The sequence below is a fragment of the Arachis ipaensis genome, chromosome B07, assembly GCF_000816755.2.
Source record: "Arachis ipaensis cultivar K30076 chromosome B07, Araip1.1, whole genome shotgun sequence".
In the NCBI taxonomy this organism is placed as follows: Eukaryota; Viridiplantae; Streptophyta; class Magnoliopsida; order Fabales; family Fabaceae; genus Arachis; species Arachis ipaensis.
Genome location: NC_029791.2, coordinates 39,532,567 through 39,543,539, shown reverse-complemented (window position 1 = coordinate 39,543,539; position 10,973 = coordinate 39,532,567).

Sequence of the window (10,973 nt, the reverse complement as noted above, 5' to 3'; positions counted from 1 at the left end):
CGTCTTAAAGAACTAACGTATCGCGTTACTACGTCTACAAGTCGCACGTGATATCAAAACAATTCTCAAGTCTACTCAGAAGGATACAAAACTTTAGAAAGGAGAGGCAAATGTCAAGGACCATACTCATAGATTCGAGACAGAGTATCCAATTTCAGATAAACAAGGATGCTCAAACAATGAAGTTTGCTAGACATAATTCAATTGACAACTTCAAAGATAACCCTTGGATCAAGGAAATTCAATAGGATCAATAAGAAGAAAATCAGCGCATCAGTTTGAAATAAACTCAAGCTGAGTCGAAGAAGTATGAGGTTTCCAGAAAGGATATTTCAAACCCAAGACAAAGCTCACAGAACTCAATAGCATAATTAAAATACTTCCAAATACATTGTTCATAAAATAATCGAAAGCTTGCAAAAATCACTTCGCAGTCTGAAAGAGAAGTTAAACAACAAACATCCTTCAAGAGAGTAACAAAGTATAAACATGGCTTTGCTTTGATTCAATTTCATGTTGAAGTATTATGTAGAGTTTTAAAAACAAAATGCACACAACCTTGGCTAAGAGCTAAAATATTTCCTCAAATATTTTAGAAAGATAATTAAATGCACAACTTGACCAAAAACAGTTCATAAAAACTCGGAAGTAATCAAATGCTTGTTCAAAATTCTCAAAATTTCATATTCAAACAAGTGTGAATAACATTTATAGCAAGGTCGAACGAGTAAGTTAAACTCTATTTAGAAAAGAAAATCCGAGGTAAAAATTTGCTTACAGTTTGGTGAAGGAAATAAGTGGTGCGTTACAAACGAACCGATTTCCACTAAACAAGGAAGCTTTCCAAACCTCATTTAAAATAGCGCATGCCAACTTTAAATTAACCTCGTCAAAATTGAACAATAGTTTCAATCTCAATCAAGCAACAGAAAATAATTTCCGTTTAGTATTTCTTTAAAGAGAATTCAAACTTCCTTAAGAAGTTCAAAACAAGACTCCAAAAGTGTTCTTGAAATCACCACCTCGGAAGAACATTCAAGAAGTCTAAGATGTACTAAAAAGGAGTCAAGCCTTGCAAGAAAGGATCTTAAATTAGAGTAGTTCAAACAAGATCCACTAAACATGAAATATCAAACAAGTTTTAAATTGATCCAAAAGAATACAAAAGTCATAGAAAAGACAACTCAATCATTTGTAATTTTTCAATGATAAATCTTTAACTAAAAACTCTTGTAGAGATAATGGGAGAATAAACAATGCACTATCTTGAAACGAATCAAACTGACCCACATAAGGATGAGATTCACAAGAGGGGACAAACCAAGATCAATGGTAATGTTCACAAGATGTAAAAGATTAGTTAAAAACAGAATCACGTATGACATTCATAGAGGTGAAAAGCTTAAGAAGGAACCAGTCCGTTCATAAGAAGAAAGCTATGAATCCAATATTTTCAAAAGGACAACAATGGCATAAACTATGTAGTATGCTAAACCAAACTCAATTCAAAATAAGTTAAGTTAAGCTTATCAACCGAAACTCAACCGGAATAAAAGCGAAAAATCCTTTCTTTCCAGTATTTCGGAAAATATCCAAATACACAATCAAATAAAGATGTCCATTGAAACTATAGTAAAATTACTAGAAGGTCAAAATTTTCTTTTAAAATAAGTGCAATTGCGTAAACCAGTAAAAGTACAGGCAACGTATTAGAAAGAAATAGTTGTTAAACTGTATAAATAATTTCAAAGTCTCATATATAAAAAAGTATATATCTAATCAACAGCAATTTATAAAATCTCAAAATTGGCTGTGATCACTGTCAAGTAAGAGAAAAACTGAATCAACAATTTCTCAAAGAATGGACTCAGAATCCGGAGTTAAAAGTCACAACACATTAAGACAGGTTCAAGGCTATGTCAAAGAATACTTGAATCAAGAAGAACTCAAACAGAGGAAGATAGATGCAACAAGGATCTTAAACCAGCATATGCACTTAAGGTCAAACGAGAATGCATATGGATAGAGGAATAGAGTGAAGACATCAAATTACTTTACAAAAGGTCTAGCAAACAAGAACTTCAAGTTAGGATATGAAAGAACATGTCGACTCGAACAGAATTCAAGACACATAACTGAATAGCCTCGAGAAGTAGTTTCCAACTTTTCCAAAACCCGCGATTCGCTTTACTCAAAACTAGGATTTCATCTTTGATAACCCATCAGTGCTTTCATATACATATTTCGCTAGTATTAAGCCGGCCAAACTTAATATCAGGAATTATGCAATGCAAGACTAACAGCATTAATCAATAGATCGTCATGTGCATAAAGCTCTAATTCTCGTCATTCGACAAGACCTAATACATGACAAACGCTCAGAGTATGCAACTGAAGCATAGTCAGTCCATTCCTCAGGCTCTACAGGAAGAACTGCTCTGATACCATAATGTAACACCCTAACTACCAAAGCTCGCACTTCCGGCTGCGCGACTCTGATAGCTCCAAACATTACGACGACACTTATATTATTTAATACTAAAATATGAGCCTATTTAAAACTTTAAACCGCAATACCGCTCCCAAAGATACTTTCGTTCGATAACGTACATCCATAAATACCATACAACTTACAAACCGGTTCGGCGGCAGCCCGGCAGTCAGCCCCAAGCAGCAACGACGATCTGAACCACACGCAGCAACGATGAAGTTCCAGGAAACTCAACTGAAGGGAAACTCAACTTAAAAGCCTTACCGGCAGTGGAGCTCGGTGGCGGCAGCGGTGTTCCCGGCGGTTGAGGCTCGGCCAGGAGCTCCGGCAGCGGTGGATCTGAACCCCGAGGCAGAGGCGGACAGCAACTCCGGTGGTCTTCTCTGACGATAACACCAGCCACTCCGGGGACGGCGGCGGTGATACCCCAAAAGCACCGGCGCGGCTCACACTGCTCCATAGCACAACGGCGCCTGGCCCTTCCCCCACCGCGAGCTCCCTGCCCCTCGCTCTCCTTCGTGGCAGCTCTGGCGACGGTGGCAGTAACACCATTCTCTGTTCGGGAACCCTAAGGACGACGGCCCGCGACCACACCCTTCCTCGCGTAGCTCTCTGCCTCAACGTTTCTCTCTCCCTCTCCTCTTTGCGAATAGTGGCGGCGCGAAGACACGGCTCCTCCTGCGCGGGGATCTAGCGACGCGACGGCGATGGTGAAGCTTGACGCGTCAGCGCAGTTTTCCTCCCTCCCCTTGTCGTTTTCTCCTGGCGTGATGCAGACGGCGCAGTGGTAACGGGCTGAACGGTGGCAGCGGCGCATGGCTCACCCTCTCTTCTGAGCACAGCTCCGCCCCCTCTCCCTTGGATCCATTTTTTCTTCGTTCCTTTTTCCCATTACTGCTGCGACTAATTTGAGGAAAGGGAAGGGTTCATGTCTCGGCTGTTAGGTCTGAGAAGAGAGCAAATTGGAGTGGGGTTTTCGGCGGCTAAAGGTTAGGGAAAAAAGGGGGGTAAAAGTGTTGTGTGGAAAATTAGGGTTAGGGGCATTTTACTAATTTCATATAAAAATAGGGATATTATAGTAATTAGAAATAAATTCTAATCCATTAATAATAATGTATAAAAATACTATTTGCTCATCAATTTCATAAATTATTTTCAATAAAATGTCCCAACCAAATAATTAGAAATAATATACTCAATTTCTTCATTTTCCAAAATAGCAGTATTAATATTTAAAATATTACTTATTTAATCCAAATCATATAGAAATCCTTATTATTTCGCAACTACCAACTTTATAATTTGAATATAGAAAATAATCTAATAGTTGTAAAATTGGATAATAAATCATAACTTGTCTCAAATTCAATAAATCACAACTTGCCTTAATTATCTTTAATAAAATGATTTCCGAAATTAAGGCTATAAATAACTATATGATTTGAGACTTGATCATAATAAGACTTTTCAAAGATTCTGGGTCTTACATGATAGATATTTACTACGCTCTGATCATTGATAAAATAGGTTACTGTAAGTACAGTTAAAGAAGCATGAAATGATTGTATAAGATGCTGATTCAGCAAAGCATTTAGAAGCTAAAAGGCAGTTAGAGATTAAAAGAGTGTAGAAACTTATTGTTAGAGGCTTGCTGCACTTGTTGCAACTAACTTTTCAGCTCATCAAGTCCAGTGCATAAATACCCTGTACATAAAGATCTCTAAGTTGTTATTGAATGTAAAACTATAATCACTCACCAAGTTCTTCGTTCTCTCTCGTCTTCTACCTCCCTTTCTCTATTCTTCATCAACAGTTTCTGATACCTTACATGGTATCAGAGCTACTTGATCTATGAAACCTGAATCTAATCCCATCAGAAGCCATGAAATTGCCACTTCAAGAACTCCAACGAGTTTTCTAAGGCAAAACACTTTCACTGTGTTCTCTTCGATTAAGCTCAATGAACACAACTTCAAAGCAATAAGGAATAGAAAGCCCTAGCATGCAACAAAATGAACAAGCTGCAAAATCATTTATATCCACAAAAAATTCCTTCAAAATTCAGCTCAGAAACTGAATTTAACATAACAGAAACTCAATCATAAATTGACTGGGAAGCGCAGGATCAATGCCTGGTGGCGTGGCTCATGTCGTCCATGGAAGCAACACTTGTCAATCGTGTGGTTGAATATGAATTTGCTTACCATATTTGGAATGCTCTTGAAGAATATTTAGCTGCAGGCGTGAAATAAAAAATCAAGCAACTGAAGGCACAGCTGAAGACGTTCAAGAAGCTAGGCTCCTCAGTGTCAGAATACATGGCAAAAATCAATCAAGTTGCTAACTCTCTAAACGCGCTTGGAGCACCACTGTCAACTGAGGACTACATTGAGGCAGCACTTGGAGGATTAGGTGAAGAGTATAGTACCTTCATTACAATGACTAATGCAAGAATAGATCAATTGTCTGAGAGCGAGGTCAAATCTCAGTTGCAACACACAAGAAGAATTAATTGAAAGGTTCAGGAAAATAGAGCTTGGATCTGTTCAAGCAAATCTGACACAAAAGAATGATGCACCTAACAACAACAATAGTTCCTACAACTTCAGAGGATGTGATAAACCCATATTTTATAATATATTTTGTGCCCAATTTAAGTTATTCATTCAATCCTTCACCCACTTATTCATGTTAATTGCATGGTTTTATTTTCCTTCCTTATTATGTGATATATGTGAAAAACATGTTTCCTATGCTTTAAGAATAATTATTTTAATTACCCTTTATTACCATTCGATGCCGTGATTTATGTGTTGAGTAGTTTCAGATCTTCTAAGGCAGGAATGACTTAAAGGATGGAAAGGAAACATATAAAAATGGAAGGAAAGCACAAAATGGAGTTTTTGAAGAAACTGGCAGCGACGCGAACGCGTGGGCGATGCGACCGCATGCCTGGCGCGAAAAGATAGCGACGCGAACGCGTGACTGACGCGATCGCGCGCCACGAGCAAAACGCAGATGACGCGGACGCATGACCAAAGCGAACGTGTGATAAGGAAAACTCCAGATGACGCGACCGCGTGACCCACGCGGACGCGTGACAGAGGCCACGCACCAGAAATTACAAAAAACGCTCCCAGCGATTTCTGAAGCCCTTTTCGGCCCAAATCCAAGTCCAGAAGGCACAGATCAGAGGTTATGAAGTGGGGGAATGCATCCATTCAGAGGAGACTCTCCAATTATTCACTTTTCATGATTTAGATGTAATTTTTAGAGAGAGGTTCTCTCCTCTCTCTCTTAGGATTAGGATTTAGGATTTTTCTCGCTTTGATGATTGCCCCTTTCTATCAGGTCAACATTCCTTTTAATTAAATGTTTCTCAATTTAATTTATGAATTTTTCTATGTTACAGATTATTCTTTTAATTAATGTTATTTGAGGTATTTCAGTTTATGATTGCTCTCTTTTATTTATGTTACTGTTACTTCCAATCTGAAGATATTTTTATTCGAGTAGATTTACTTTTCCCCTTTTGGTCTTGGTTAAGAAATCAGTAACTCAGGAGTTATCAAACTCAACGTGATCGATAATTGTTATCTTTGCTAATTGAATTGAACTTCAATAATTCCAGTCCTTTCTTAGGAATTGACTAGAACCTGAAGATCAGACTAATCAATCCACTTGACCTTCCCTTGATTTAGTAAAGGCTAACTAAGTGGCATTAAGACTCAATTCTCATCACCATTGATAAGGATAATTAGGACAGGACTTCTAATTTCTCATACCTTACCAAAAGTTTATTTTACAGCCATTTACTTATTTTAATTGCAATTTAAATTACTTGTTCCTTACTTTCAAAACCCCAATTTACAATCTTCATAACCAATAATAAGAACATACTTCCCTGCAGTTCCTTGAGAAGACGACCCGAGGTTTAAATACTTCGGTTATCAATTTATTTAGGGTTTGTTACTTGTGACAACCAAAACGTTTGTAAGAAAGGACTTTTGTTGGTTTAGAAACTATACTTGCAACGAGCATCTATTTGCGAATTTCTAGATCACGCAAAAGTTCTCTCTTCAAAATGGCGCCGTTGCCGGAGAACTGCAAACGTGTGCCTTATTATTGGTTATTGTAAATATTTTATTTTGGCTGTTTATTTATTTTATTTTTTTTTTTAATTTTTATTAGCTACTATGAATTTTCACCCCTCTCGCTTTGAGTTTGCACTACAACATTTTTGGCCTAAGGTAACCCTTATTCGAAACAACATTTAACAAAAGTTGCCTTAGATAGGCAAAGACAACATTTTTGACGTGTTACTTTTGAATAAGGCTAAGATAACTAAATTTTTGGCCACCCACAAAAATTGTTGTCTTTGATATCTAAAACAACACTAAAAAAATGTTACAATATAAAATATTTAAGACAACATTTTTAAATAAAAATACAATATTTTATAAAAGTTATAAAAAAATTAAATAAATAACATTTATAAAAAGTTGCCTAAAATTATTCATAGCTAAAAATTTTAGAGGGAAAATTTTAATCCTATTCCCCCCAATATTTACTTTCCAATCAAATAACTTTGAGAAAAAAAAGAAAGACCTTTAGTTTTCCTTAAATCATTTCTAGTGAGTGCTTCAGTAAGTTCATCACTATGCCCAGCACCCACCATAAGCCCTAACTTTCCTAATCAACATAAAAGGGGACACAAACGGCAGCAGGAGGTCCCGGCGTTCAACTTCTGGTCTCGTTTGCGGTGCTGTCAGCGACGGGGCGGTGTTCCCTTTCAAAGGCGTCGGCGCGGTGCTCTCCTTCGCGGTCATCATCTCCACGGACGCTGCTCCACGGCTTCTCCTCCCCTGTCTCGGCCCCAAGTACGCGGTCACCTTCGAGAAACCCTTCTCGTTCTTCCTCTTCTTCCCCTGTCTCACCTCCTCCTCTTCGCAACTTCACTCTCTCCGATCAACGCTTTTGCCGTCGTAGCTCACCAAGTAATTAGTTTTCTTCTTGTGATCTCTGTTTTACCTATTTGATTTTCTCTTCCATTTAATTCAATCCTTCAATTGATTCCAACTAGTGTCTCTGTAGTGGTGCCCATTGGAAAAAAAACTTATATGAATTAGATCTTTGTACTCGCAAATTAGGAGAAGCTGTATTTGATGATAGATATGATGCAGAAGAATGGTTATTTTAATTAATAGATAGAAAATTGCAGAAGCATGGTTCCGATGGATTCAAAGGGTTTTGTATGCAAAATATTATTATTGGTGTTATCTGATGATCACTACTAATTTCATTTGATTATTGCTATCTTTATATGTTGTTAATTCTTGTTTCTTTTTAATTACATGTCACAAAAAAATATCAGTTATTAATTATTAGAGTGAAATTAAAAGTTATCAAAAAAAATTAAATAAATAACATTTATAAAAAGTTGCCTAAAATTATTCATAGCTAAAAATTTTAGAGGGAAACTTTTCATCCTATTCCCCCCAATATTTACTTTCCAATCAAATAACTTTGAGAAAAAAAAGAAAGACCTTTAGTTTTCCTTAAATCATTTCTAGTGAGTGCTTCAGTAAGTTCATCACTATGCCCAGCACCCACCATAAGCCCTAACTTTCCTAATCAACATAAAAGGGGACACAAACGGCAGCAGGAGGTCCCGGCGTTCAACTTCTGGTCTCGTTCGCGGTGCTGTCGGCGACGGGGCGGTGTTCCCTTTCAAAGGCGTCGGCGCGGTGCTCTCCTTCGCGGTCATCATCTCCACGGACGCTGCTCCACGGCTTCTCCTCCCCTGTCTCGGCCCCAAGTACGCGGTCACCTTCGAGAAACCCTTCTCGTTCTTCCTCTTCTTCCCCTGTCTCACCTCCTCCTCTTCGCAACTTCATTCTCTCCGATCAACGCTTCTGCCGTCGTAGCTCACCAAGTAATTAGTTTTCTTCTTGTGATCTCTGTTTTACCTATTTGATTTTCTCTTCCATTTAATTCAATCCTTCAATTGATTTCAACTAGTGTCTCTGTAGTGGTGCCCATTGGAAAAAAAACTTATATGAATTAGATCTTTGTACTCACAAATTAAGAGAAGCTGTATTTGATGATAGATATGATGCAGAAGAATGGTTATTTTAATTAATAGATAGAAAATTGCAGAAGCATGGTTCCGATGGATTCAAAGGGTTTTGTATGCAAAATATTATTATTGGTGTTATCTGATGATCACTACTAATTTCATTTGATTATTGCTATCTTTATATGTTGTTAATTCTTGTTTCTTTTTAATTACATGTCACAAAAAATATCAGTTATTAATTATTAGAGTGAAATTCGGGTTCTAATTTAATTCTTTGTTGTGGACTATTGATAATAATTATTCTTAGAAATTATTATTTTTTAATTTGTAGCTATGCAGGGTTTGTTTCTTTTGATGTTTATATAGAGACTATATTAATTGGAAGCAATTAAGATGCATGCTAGTTAAGTTCTAATTATTCTTGATATGAAAACTCAGATGAATGACAGTGCATAATGGTAACTGATAACATCAGACATGTATTTAGTTGGTTTTAGGTTTGAATTGGTTTTGTTTTGCGTAGTACGTGAGAAATGGATCAGTAACTGTTGATGAATGGTGAGTAACAGACATCAACTTTATAGAATAATGATTTAAGTTGAATTGTTTGTCCTTTAATGCAAATGGTTGTACTATAGTTGTGTAGGTTTACTATTATTATTATTATAGCAATAAATATGAACACACATGAAACTTTCCAAAGATTTGTGATCACTTGATAATAGTGACAGAGTACATGCACCAGCAAATAGGACAAACATGCCTTCCTATGCAAAAACCAAACAAAACCCATAAGTGCATTACAAGTCTAATCTAATGTCTTGGTGTTGTGTGTGTATGTGTTTTGTATAGATAATATACTTTTTATAATGTTATCCAATTCCAAATCCACTAATTTGATTTACATATATCTTCATGACTTTATGCATTTATTCATGTAATTGCTTTTTCTATCGCTCTTTACCAATTGCTCCACTAATTCTGATTCATGTAATTGCTTTTTCTATGACCTACTATTATTTTGGTTGATGGATACTTCTCTTTTCTATGTTCTAACTATAATAAAGCTTTTAATTTGTTTACATTGTTAAGGAACTACACAGTTAACAACATAATTTTAATTTTACATTTTACCTAAAAGTAATATAATCTGTCACATTGAAAGTAAATTCTAATTATAGCGGAATTTTATTTATTTAATTATTATACTACTTGGAATCTTGTGATATATACCTTCACCTGAGTTACCATTATACTCCCTGCAGAATTTATCATTTGTTTTGGTTTTAATCATGACATGAATTGGTATTTCGCATTTGTATTTGTGTTTGTATGTGAAGTAATGGAGGCAGCAATTAACTGTAGTTTTAGTGTATTTTAGAACTATTTATAGTGTCTAATTTGAAGCACTTTCTCTGCTTCTCTGTGTCTCATGTCTTAAAAGTAGTTTTAAAAGTAGATTTTTTGTTAAAAAATCTGGTTTGGTAATTGGATTTTTAAAAACTAGTTTTAAAACTAAATTTTTGGTTGAAAAAATTGGTTTTAAAACTGAATTTTCAAAAACTGGTTTTAAATTTGGATTTTTTGTTAAAAAATCAAGTTTTAAAACTGATTTTTCAAAAAAAAAAAAAAAACAAAACTTAAATACTGATATAATTTTTTTTGTTGAAACACATGGGTACTTCTATTAGTCAATAGAATGACTTATGTCACTCTTTTTTCGGTGGTCAAAGCCCTATAAGTACTTACTTTTGCTTAGAAATTTATGTCTTCACAAAAACATGGTCAGGGATTTAATATCTTTAGAATATACACACCTAAAAAGGCATTAGAATTCAGGTGTATAACTTTTAAAGTTAAAGTGATTAATTTATTTTTAATGTAAAGTAAAAAATTATTAATTTTTGTAATTAGCTGAGTTAACAAGTTCATATAGAATCGATTATTATTTTTCAATTGATTGTTCTATTTGCCACTTTGATTGAGTTAAATTGTTTATAAAGAATAATGTAAATTTGATACTTTACTCTTTTATAGAGAAAGATTGCTTCGGAGGAGTTTAAGGAACATTGGTGGACATTCTAGAACTTGAAGATTGCAATTTGTTGAGCCATGACTCTGTAAGTTTTTCTATCTTGCTTATACTTGTAGGTTTTCATATGTATATTATGACCTTTGTGCAGTTTTTTTTTTCATGTTCAATGTCTTTTAATATTTAGTCTACCTTTAGATAAGCAATATAATTTTTTCTTAATTTTAATAATAATATTGTTTTGTGCCTTTTTGATGGATTTATGTACTTTATATGCATGAATATTATTATTTGCATGCTTGGTTAAATAGTAGTAACAATATATTAATAATTAGGTTTCCACAAGACTTAGAAAAGGATTGGATGAGTTT